Below are 11,230 nucleotides of genomic sequence, written 5' to 3' on the forward strand. Positions count from 1 at the left end.
TCTGATTCCCAAACTCTGATTCACCGCCTCTGATTCCCCAGCTCTGAATCCCCGCCTCTGATTCCCCGCGTCTGATTCCCTGCCTCTGATTCCCCGCCTTGATTCCCCATCTCTGATTCACAACCTCTGATTCCCCACCTCTGATTCCCTATATTTGATTCCCCGCCTCTGTTTCCCCGCCTCTGATTCACTGCCTCTGATTCCCCACATCTGATTCCCCATCTCTGATTCCGCACAACCGATTCCCTGCCTATGATTCCCCGACTCTGATTCCCTACCTCTGATTCCCCGCCTCTGATTCCCCGCGTCTGATTCCCTGCCTGTGATTCCCCTCCTCTGATTCCCCATCTCTGATTCCCCACCTCTGATTCCCCGTGTCTGATTCCCTTCCTTTGATTCCCCGCCTCTGATTCCCCGCCTCTTATTCCCTGCCACTGATTCCCCGCCCCTGATTCCCCACCTCTGATTCCCCATATCTTATTCCGTGCCTCTGTTTCCCGCCCTCTGATTCCCAGCCTCTGATTCCCCATATCTGATTCCCCGCCTCTGATTCCCAATATCTGATTCCCCGCCTCTATTTCCCCATATCTGCTTCGCCGCCTCTGATTCCCCAACTCTGATTCCCCGCCTCTGATTCCCCAGCTCTGATTTCCCGCCTCTGATTCCCGGCATCCGATTCCCTGCCTCTGATTCCCCGCCTCTGATTCCCCATCTCTGATTCCCCGCCTCTGATTCCCCGTGTCTGATTCCCTGCCTCTGATTCCCCGCCTCTGATTCCCCATATCTGATACCCCGCCTCTGTTTTCCCGCCTCTGATTCCCCGCCTCTGTTTCCCCATATCTGATTACCGGCCTCTGATTCCCCGCCTCTGATTCCCCGCCTCTGATTCCCTGCCTCTGATTCCCCATCTCCGATTCCGCACATCTGATTCCCTTCCTCTAATTCCCCGCCTCTGATTCCCCGCCTCTGATTCCCTGCCTCTGATTCCCAACCTCGGATTCCCCACCTCTGATTCCCCATATCTGATTCCCCGCCTCTGTTTCCCCGCCTCTGATTCCCCGCCTCTGATTCCCAACTCTGATTCCCCGCCTCTGATTCCCCAGCTCTGATTCCCCGTGTTTGATTCCCTGCCTCTGATTCCCTGCCCTGATTCCCCATCTCTGTTTCACCGCCTTTGATTCGCCACCTCTGTTTCCCCATATCTGATTACCCGCCTCTGTTTCCCCGACTCTGATTCCCTGCCTCTGATTCCCAACCTCTGATTCCACACCTCTGATTCCCCATATCTGATTCCCCGCCTCTATTTCCCCATATCTGATTCCCCGCCTCTGATTCCCCAACTCTGATTCCCCGCCTCTGATTCCCCAGCTCTGATTCCCCGACTCTGATTCCCGGAGTCCGATTCCCTGCCTCTGATTCCCCGCCTCTGATTCCCCATCTCTCATTCCCCGCCTCTGATTCCCCGTGTCTGATTCCCTGCCTCTGATTCCCCGCCTCTGATTCCCCGCCTCTGATTCCCTGCCACTGATTCCCTGCCCCTGATTCCCCAATTCTGATTCCCCATATCTGATTCCCCGCCTCTGTTTCCCCGCCTCTGATTCCCCACCTCTGATTCCCCATATCTGATTCACTGCCTCTGATTCCCAAACTCTGATTCACCGCCTCTGATTCCCCAGCTCTGAATCCCCGCCTCTGATTCCCCGCGTCTGATTCCCTGCCTCTGATTCCCCGCCTTGATTCCCCATCTCTGATTCACAACCTCTGATTCCCCACCTCTGATTCCCTATATTTGATTCCCCGCCTCTGTTTCCCCGCCTCTGATTCACTGCCTCTGATTCCCCACATCTGATTCCCCATCTCTGATTCCGCACAACCGATTCCCTGCCTATGATTCCCCGACTCTGATTCCCTACCTCTGATTCCCCGCCTCTGATTCCCCGCGTCTGATTCCCTGCCTGTGATTCCCCTCCTCTGATTCCCCATCTCTGATTCCCCACCTCTGATTCCCCGTGTCTGATTCCCTTCCTTTGATTCCCCGCCTCTGATTCCCCGCCTCTTATTCCCTGCCACTGATTCCCCGCCCCTGATTCCCCACCTCTGATTCCCCATATCTTATTCCGTGCCTCTGTTTCCCGCCCTCTGATTCCCAGCCTCTGATTCCCCATATCTGATTCCCCGCCTCTGATTCCCAATATCTGATTCCCCGCCTCTATTTCCCCATATCTGCTTCGCCGCCTCTGATTCCCCAACTCTGATTCCCCGCCTCTGATTCCCCAGCTCTGATTTCCCGCCTCTGATTCCCGGCATCCGATTCCCTGCCTCTGATTCCCCGCCTCTGATTCCCCATCTCTGATTCCCCGCCTCTGATTCCCCGTGTCTGATTCCCTGCCTCTGATTCCCCGCCTCTGATTCCCCATATCTGATACCCCGCCTCTGTTTTCCCGCCTCTGATTCCCTGCCTCTGATTCCCCATATCTGATTCCCCGCCTCTGATTCCCCAACTCTGATTCCCCGCGTCTGATTCCCTGCCTCTGATTCCCCGCCTCTGATTCCCCATCTGTGATTCACAACCTCTGATGCTCCACCTCTGATTCCGCATATCTGATTCCCCGCCTCTGTTTCCCCGCCTCTGATTCTCCGCCTCTGATTCCCCATATCTGATTCCCCGCCTCTGATTGCCCACCTCTGATTCCCCGCGTCTGATTCCCTGCCTCTGATTCCCCGCCTCTGATTCCCCATCTCTGATTCACCACCTCTGATTCCCAGCCTCTGATTCCCCATCTCTGATTCCGCACATCCGATTCCCTGCCTATGATTCCCCACCTCTGATTCCCCGCCTCTGATTCCCCATATCTGATTCCCTGCCTCTGTTTCCCCACCTCTGATTCCCCACCTCTGTTTCCCCATATCTGATTCCCCGCCTCTGATTCCCACACTCTAATACCCCGCCTCTGATTCCCCAGCTCTGATTCCCCGCCTCTGATTCCCCGCATCGGATTCACTGCCTCTGATTCCCCGCCTCTGATTCCAGGCCTCTGATTCCCAGCATCTGATTCCGGCCTCTGATTCCCGGCCTCTGATTCCCTGCTTCTGATTCTGATTCCCTGCCTCTGCTTCCCCATCTCTGATTCCCCATATCTGATTCCCCGCCTGGGTTTCCCCGCCTCTGATTCCCAGCCTCTGTTTCCCAATATCTAAGTCCCCGCCTCTGATTCCCCATATCTGATTCCCCACCTCTGATTCCCCAGCTCTGATTCCCCGCCTCTGATTCCCCGCATCTGATTCCCTGCATCTGATTCCAAGCCTCTGATTCCCTGCCTCTGAATCCCAACCTCTGATGCCCCACCTCTGACTCCCCATATCTGATTCCCCGCCTCTGTTTCCCCGCCTCGGATTCCCCGCCTCTGTTTCCCCATATCTGATTCCCGGCCTCTGATTCCCCGCCTCTGATTCCCCGCCTCTGATTCCCTGCCTCTGATTCCCCATCTCCGATTCCGCACATCTGATTCTCTTCCTCTGATTCCCCGCCTCTGATTTTCCACCTCTGATTCCCTGCCTCTGATTCCCAACCTCGGATTCCCCACCTCTGATTCCCCATATCTGATTCCCCGCCTCTGTTTCCCCGCCTCTGATTCCCCGCCTCTGATTCCCAACTCTGATTCCCCGCCTCTGATTCCCCAGCTCTGATTCCCCGTGTTTGATTCCCTGCCTCTGATTCCCTGCCCTGATTCCCCATCTCTGTTTCACCGCCTTTGATTCGCCACCTCTGATTCCCCATATCTGATTCCCCGCCTCTGTTTCCCCGACTCTGATTCCCTGCCTCTGATTCCCAACCTCTGATTCCACACCTCTGATTCCCCATATCTGATTCCCCGCCTCTATTTCCCCATATCTGATTCCCCGCCTCTGATTCCCCAACTCTGATTCCCCGCCTCTGATTCCCCAGCTCTGATTCCCCGACTCTGATTCCCGGCATCCGATTCCCTGCCTCTGATTCCCCGCCTCTGATTCCCCATCTCTGATTCCCCGCCTCTGATTCCCCGTGTCTGATTCCCTGCCTTTGATTCCCCGCCTCTGATTCCCCGCCTCTGATTCCCTGCCACCGATTCCCTGCCCCTGATTCCCCACCTCTGATTCCCCACATCTGATTCCCCGCCTCTGTTTCCCCGCCTCTGATTCCCCGCCTCTGATTCCCCATATCTGATTCGCTGCCTCTGATTCCCCAACTCTGATTCCCCGCCTCTGATTCCCCAGCTCTGAATCCCCTCCTCTGATTCCCCGCGTCTGATTCCCTGCCTCTGATTCCCCGCCTTGATTCCCCATCTCTGATTCACAACCTCTGATTCCCCACCTCTGATTCCCTATATTTGATTCCCCGCCTCTGTTTCCCCGCCTCTGATTCCCCGCCTCTGATTCCCCATATCTGATTCCCCGCCTCTGATTGCCCACCTCTGATTCACAGCCTCTGATTCGCCAGCTCTGATTCCCCGCCTCTGATTCCCCGCATCTGATTCCCTGCCTCTGATTCCCCGCCTCTGATTCCCCATCTCTGATTCACCGCCTTTGATTCGCCACCTCTGATTCCCCATATCTGATTCCCCACCTCTGATTCCCGGCCTCTTATTCCCAGCATCTGATTCCCGGCCTCTGATTCCCGGCCTCTGATTCCCCGCTTCTGATTCTGATTCCCTGCCTCTTATTCCCCATCTCTGATTCCGCACATCTGATTCCCTGCCTCTGATTCCCCACCTCTGATTCCCCATATCTGATTCCCCGCCTCTGTTTCCCCGCCTCTGATTCCCCGCCTCTGTTTCCCTATATCTAATTCCCCACCTCTGATGCCCCAACTCTGATTCCCCGCCTCTGATTCCCCAGCTCTGATTCCCCGCCTCTGATTCCCTACCTCTGATTCCCCATATCTAATTCCCCGCCTCTGTTTGCCCGCCTCTGATTCCCCGCCTCTGTTTCCCCATATCTGATTCCCCGCCTCTGAATCCCCAACTCTGATTCCCTGCCTCAGATTCCCCAGCTCTGATTCCCCGCCTTTGATTCCCCCCGTCTGATTCCCAGCCTCTGAATCCCCGTGTCTGATTTCCTGCCTCTGATTCCCCGCCTCTGATTCCCCATCTCTGATTCACCGCCTCTGATTCCCCACCTCTGATTCCCCCTCTCTGATTCCGCACATCCAATTCCCTGCCTCTGATTCCTCAACTCTGATTCCCCACCTCTGATTCCCCAGCTCTGATTCCCCGCCTCAGATTCCCCGCGTCTGATTCCCTGCCTCTGATTCCCCGCCTCTGATTCCCTGCCTCTGATTCCCCATATCTGATTCCCCGCCTCTGATTCCCCAACTCTTATTCCCCGCTTCTGATTCCCCAGCTCTGAATCCCCGCCTCTGATTCCCCGCGTCTGATTCCCTGCCTCTGATTCCCCGCCTCTGATTCCCCATCTGTGATTCACAACCTCTGATGCCCCACCTCTGATTCCCCATATCTGATTCCCTGCCTCTGTTTCCCCGCCTCTGATTCCCCACCTCTGTTTCCCCATATCTGATTCCCCGCCTCTGATTCCCCAACTCTAATACCCCGCCTCTGATTCCCCAGCTCTGATTCCCCGCGTCTGATTCCCCGCATCTGATTCCCTGCCTCTGATTCCCCGCCTCTGATTCCAGGCCTCTGATTCCCAGCATCTGATTCCGGCCTCTTATTCCCGGCCTCTGATTCCCTTCTTCTGATTCTGATTCCCTGCCTCTGATTCCCCATCTCTAATTCCGCACATCTGATTCCCTGCCTCTGATTCCCCACCTCTGATTCCCCATATCTGATTCCCTGCCTCTGATTCCCCAACTCTGATTCCCCGCCTCTGATTCCCCAGCTCTGAATCCCCGCCTCTGTTTCCCCGCGTCTGATTCCCTGCCTCTGATTCCCCGCCTTGATTCCCCATCTCTGATTCACAACCTCTGATTCCCCACCTCTGATTCCCTATATTTGATTCCCCGCCTCTGTTTCCCCGCCTCTGATTCCCCGCCTCTGATTCCCCATATCTGATTCCCCGCCTCTGATTGCCCACCTCTGATTCCCAGCCTCTGATTCGCCAGCTCTGATTCCCCGCCTCTGATTCCCCGCATCTGATTCCCTGCCTCTGATTCCCCGCCTCTGATTCCCCATCTCTGATTCACCACCTTTGATTCGCCACCTCTGATTCCCCATATCTGATTCCCCGCCTCTATTTCCCCATATCTGATTCCCCGCCTCTGATTCCCCAACTCTGATTCCCCGCCTCTGATTCCCCAGCTCTGATTCCCCGACTCTGATTCCCGGCATCCGATTCCCTGCCTCTGATTCCCCGCCTCTGATTCCCCATCTCTGATTCCCCGCCTCTGATTCCCCGTGTCTGATTCCCTGCCTTTGATTCCCCGCCTCTGATTCCCCGCCTCTGATTCCCTGCCACCGATTCCCTGCCCCTGATTCCCCACCTCTGATTCCCCACATCTGATTCCCCGCCTCTGTTTCCCCGCCTCTGATTCCCCGCCTCTGATTCCCCATATCTGATTCGCTGCCTCTGATTCCCCAACTCTGATTCCCCGCCTCTGATTCCCCAGCTCTGAATCCCCTCCTCTGATTCCCCGCGTCTGATTCCCTGCCTCTGATTCCCCGCCTTGATTCCCCATCTCTGATTCACAACCTCTGATTCCCCACCTCTGATTCCCTATATTTGATTCCCCGCCTCTGTTTCCCCGCCTCTGATTCCCCGCCTCTGATTCCCCATATCTGATTCCCCGCCTCTGATTGCCCACCTCTGATTCACAGCCTCTGATTCGCCAGCTCTGATTCCCCGCCTCTGATTCCCCGCATCTGATTCCCTGCCTCTGATTCCCCGCCTCTGATTCCCCATTTCTGATTCACCGCCTTTGATTCGCCACCTCTGATTCCCCATATCTGATTCCCCACCTCTGATTCCCGGCCTCTTATTCCCAGCATCTGATTCCCGGCCTCTGATTCCCGGCCTCTGATTCCCCGCTTCTGATTCTGATTCCCTGCCTCTTATTCCCCATCTCTGATTCCGCACATCTGATTCCCTGCCTCTGATTCCCCACCTCTGATTCCCCATATCTGATTCCCCGCCTCTGTTTCCCCGCCTCTGATTCCCCGCCTCTGTTTCCCTATATCTAATTCCCCACCTCTGATGCCCCAACTCTGATTCCCCGCCTCTGATTCCCCAGCTCTGATTCCCCGCCTCTGATTCCCTACCTCTGATTCCCCATATCTAATTCCCCGCCTCTGTTTGCCCGCCTCTGATTCCCCGCCTCTGTTTCCCCATATCTGATTCCCCGCCTCTGAATCCCCAACTCTGATTCCCTGCCTCAGATTCCCCAGCTCTGATTCCCCGCCTTTGATTCCCCCCGTCTGATTCCCAGCCTCTGAATCCCCGTGTCTGATTTCCTGCCTCTGATTCCCCGCCTCTGATTCCCCATCTCTGATTCACCGCCTCTGATTCCCCACCTCTGATTCCCCCTCTCTGATTCCGCACATCCAATTCCCTGCCTCTGATTCCTCAACTCTGATTCCCCACCTCTGATTCCCCAGCTCTGATTCCCCGCCTCAGATTCCCCGCGTCTGATTCCCTGCCTCTGATTCCCCGCCTCTGATTCCCTGCCTCTGATTCCCCATATCTGATTCCCCGCCTCTGATTCCCCAACTCTTATTCCCCGCTTCTGATTCCCCAGCTCTGAATCCCCGCCTCTGATTCCCCGCGTCTGATTCCCTGCCTCTGATTCCCCGCCTCTGATTCCCCATCTGTGATTCACAACCTCTGATGCCCCACCTCTGATTCCCCATATCTGATTCCCTGCCTCTGTTTCCCCGCCTCTGATTCCCCACCTCTGTTTCCCCATATCTGATTCCCCGCCTCTGATTCCCCAACTCTAATACCCCGCCTCTGATTCCCCAGCTCTGATTCCCCGCGTCTGATTCCCCGCATCTGATTCCCTGCCTCTGATTCCCCGCCTCTGATTCAAGGCCTCTGATTCCCAGCATCTGATTCCGGCCTCTGATTCCCGGCCTCTGATTCCCTTCTTCTGATTCTGATTCCCTGCCTCTGATTCCCCATCTCTAATTCCGCACATCTGATTCCCTGCCTCTGATTCCCCACCTCTGATTCCCCATATCTGATTCCCTGCCTCTGATTCCCCAACTCTGATTCCCCGCCTCTGATTCCCCAGCTCTGAATCCCCGCCTCTGCTTCCCCGCGTCTGATTCCCTGCCTCTGATTCCCCGCCTTGATTCCCCATCTCTGATTCACAACCTCTGATTCCCCACCTCTGATTCCCTATATTTGATTCCCCGCCTCTGTTTCCCCGCCTCTGATTCCCCGCCTCTGATTCCCCATATCTGATTCCCCGCCTCTGATTGCCCACCTCTGATTCCCAGCCTCTGATTCGCCAGCTCTGATTCCCCGCCTCTGATTCCCCGCATCTGATTCCCTGCCTCTGATTCCCCGCCTCTGATTCCCCATCTCTGATTCACCACCTTTGATTCGCCACCTCTGATTCCCCATATCTGATTCCCCACCTCTGTTTCCCCGCCTCTGATTCCCCGCCTCTGATTCTCCATATCTCATTCCCCGCCTCTGAATCCCCATCTCTGATTCCCGGACTCTGATTCCCCTCCTCTGATTCCCGGCCTCTGATTCCCGGCCTCTGATTCCCCGCTTCTGATTCCCTGCCTCTGATTCCCCATCTCTGATTCCGCACATCTGATTCCCTGCCTCTGATTCCCCACCTCTGATTCCCCATATCTGATTCCCCGCCTCTGTTTCCCCGCCTCTGATTCCCCGCCTCTGTTTCCCTATATCTAATTCCCCACCTCTGATGCCCCAACTCTGATTCCCCGCCTCTGATTCCCCAGCTCTGATTCCCCGCCTCTGATTCCCTGCATCCGATTCCCCATATCTGATTCCCCGCCTCTGTTTCCCCGCCTCTGATTCCCCGCCTCTGTTTCCCCATATCTGATTCCCGCCTCTGATTCCCAACTATGATTCCCCGCCTCTGATTCCCCAGCTCTGATTCCCTGCCTCTGATTACCCGCGTTCTATTCCCTGCCTCTGATTCCCCGCCTGTGATTCCCCATCACTGATTCACCACCTCTGATTCCCTACCTCTGATTCCCCATATCTAATTCCCCGCCTCTGTTTGCCCGCCTCTGATTCCCCGCCTCTGTTTCCCCATATCTGATTCCCCGCCTCTGAATCCCCAACTCTGATTCCCTGCCTCAGATTCCCCAGCTCTGATTCCCCGCCTCAGATTCCCCGCGTCTGATTCCCTGCCTCTGATTCCCAGCCTCTGAATCCCCGTGTCTGATTTCCTGCCTCTGATTCCCCGCCACTGATTCCCCATCTCTGATTCACCGCCTCTGATTCCCCACCTCTGATTCCCCATCTCTGATTCCGCACATCCAATTCCCTGCCTCTGATTCCCCATTTCTGATTCACCACCTCTGATTCCCAGCCTCTGATTCCCCATCTCTGATTCCGCACATCCGATTCCCTGCCTATGATTCCCCACCTCTGATTCCCCGCCTCTGATTCCCCATATCTGATTCCCTGCCTCTGTTTCCCCACCTCTGATTCCCCACCTCTGTTTCCCCATATCTGATTCCCCGCCTCTGATTCCCACACTCTAATACCCCGCCTCTGATTCCCCAGCTCTGATTCCCCGCCTCTGATTCCCCGCATCGGATTCACTGCCTCTGATTCCCCGCCTCTGATTCCAGGCCTCTGATTCCCAGCATCTGATTCCGGCCTCTGATTCCCGGCCTCTGATTCCCTGCTTCTGATTCTGATTCCCTGCCTCTGCTTCCCCATCTCTGATTCCCCATATCTGATTCCCCGCCTGGGTTTCCCCGCCTCTGATTCCCAGCCTCTGTTTCCCAATATCTAAGTCCCCGCCTCTGATTCCCCATATCTGATTCCCCACCTCTGATTCCCCAGCTCTGATTCCCCGCCTCTGATTCCCCGCATCTGATTCCCTGCATCTGATTCCAAGCCTCTGATTCCCTGCCTCTGAATCCCAACCTCTGATGCCCCACCTCTGACTCCCCATATCTGATTCCCCGCCTCTGTTTCCCCGCCTCGGATTCCCCGCCTCTGTTTCCCCATATCTGATTCCCGGCCTCTGATTCCCCGCCTCTGATTCCCCGCCTCTGATTCCCTGCCTCTGATTCCCCATCTCCGATTCCGCACATCTGATTCTCTTCCTCTGATTCCCCGCCTCTGATTTTCCACCTCTGATTCCCTGCCTCTGATTCCCAACCTCGGATTCCCCACCTCTGATTCCCCATATCTGATTCCCCGCCTCTGTTTCCCCGCCTCTGATTCCCCGCCTCTGATTCCCAACTCTGATTCCCCGCCTCTGATTCCCCAGCTCTGATTCCCCGTGTTTGATTCCCTGCCTCTGATTCCCTGCCCTGATTCCCCATCTCTGTTTCACCGCCTTTGATTCGCCACCTCTGATTCCCCATATCTGATTCCCCGCCTCTGTTTCCCCGACTCTGATTCCCTGCCTCTGATTCCCAACCTCTGATTCCACACCTCTGATTCCCCATATCTGATTCCCCGCCTCTATTTCCCCATATCTGATTCCCCGCCTCTGATTCCCCAACTCTGATTCCCCGCCTCTGATTCCCCAGCTCTGATTCCCCGACTCTGATTCCCGGCATCCGATTCCCTGCCTCTGATTCCCCGCCTCTGATTCCCCATCTCTGATTCCCCGCCTCTGATTCCCCGTGTCTGATTCCCTGCCTTTGATTCCCCGCCTCTGATTCCCCGCCTCTGATTCCCTGCCACCGATTCCCTGCCCCTGATTCCCCACCTCTGATTCCCCACATCTGATTCCCCGCCTCTGTTTCCCCGCCTCTGATTCCCCGCCTCTGATTCCCCATATCTGATTCACTGCCTCTGATTCCCCAACTCTGATTCCCCGCCTCTGATTCCCCAGCTCTGAATCCCCTCCTCTGATTCCCCGCGTCTGATTCCCTGCCTCTGATTCCCCGCCTTGATTCCCCATCTCTGATTCACAACCTCTGATTCCCCACCTCTGATTCCCTATATTTGATTCCCCGCCTCTGTTTCCCCGCCTCTGATTCCCCGCCTCTGATTCCCCATATCTGATTCCCCGCCTCTGATTGCCCACCTCTGATTCACAGCCTCTGATTCGCCAGCTCTGATTCCCCGC

Source organism: Narcine bancroftii, unplaced genomic scaffold (genome assembly GCF_036971445.1).
Source record: "Narcine bancroftii isolate sNarBan1 unplaced genomic scaffold, sNarBan1.hap1 Scaffold_151, whole genome shotgun sequence".
Classification (NCBI taxonomy): domain Eukaryota; kingdom Metazoa; phylum Chordata; class Chondrichthyes; order Torpediniformes; family Narcinidae; genus Narcine; species Narcine bancroftii.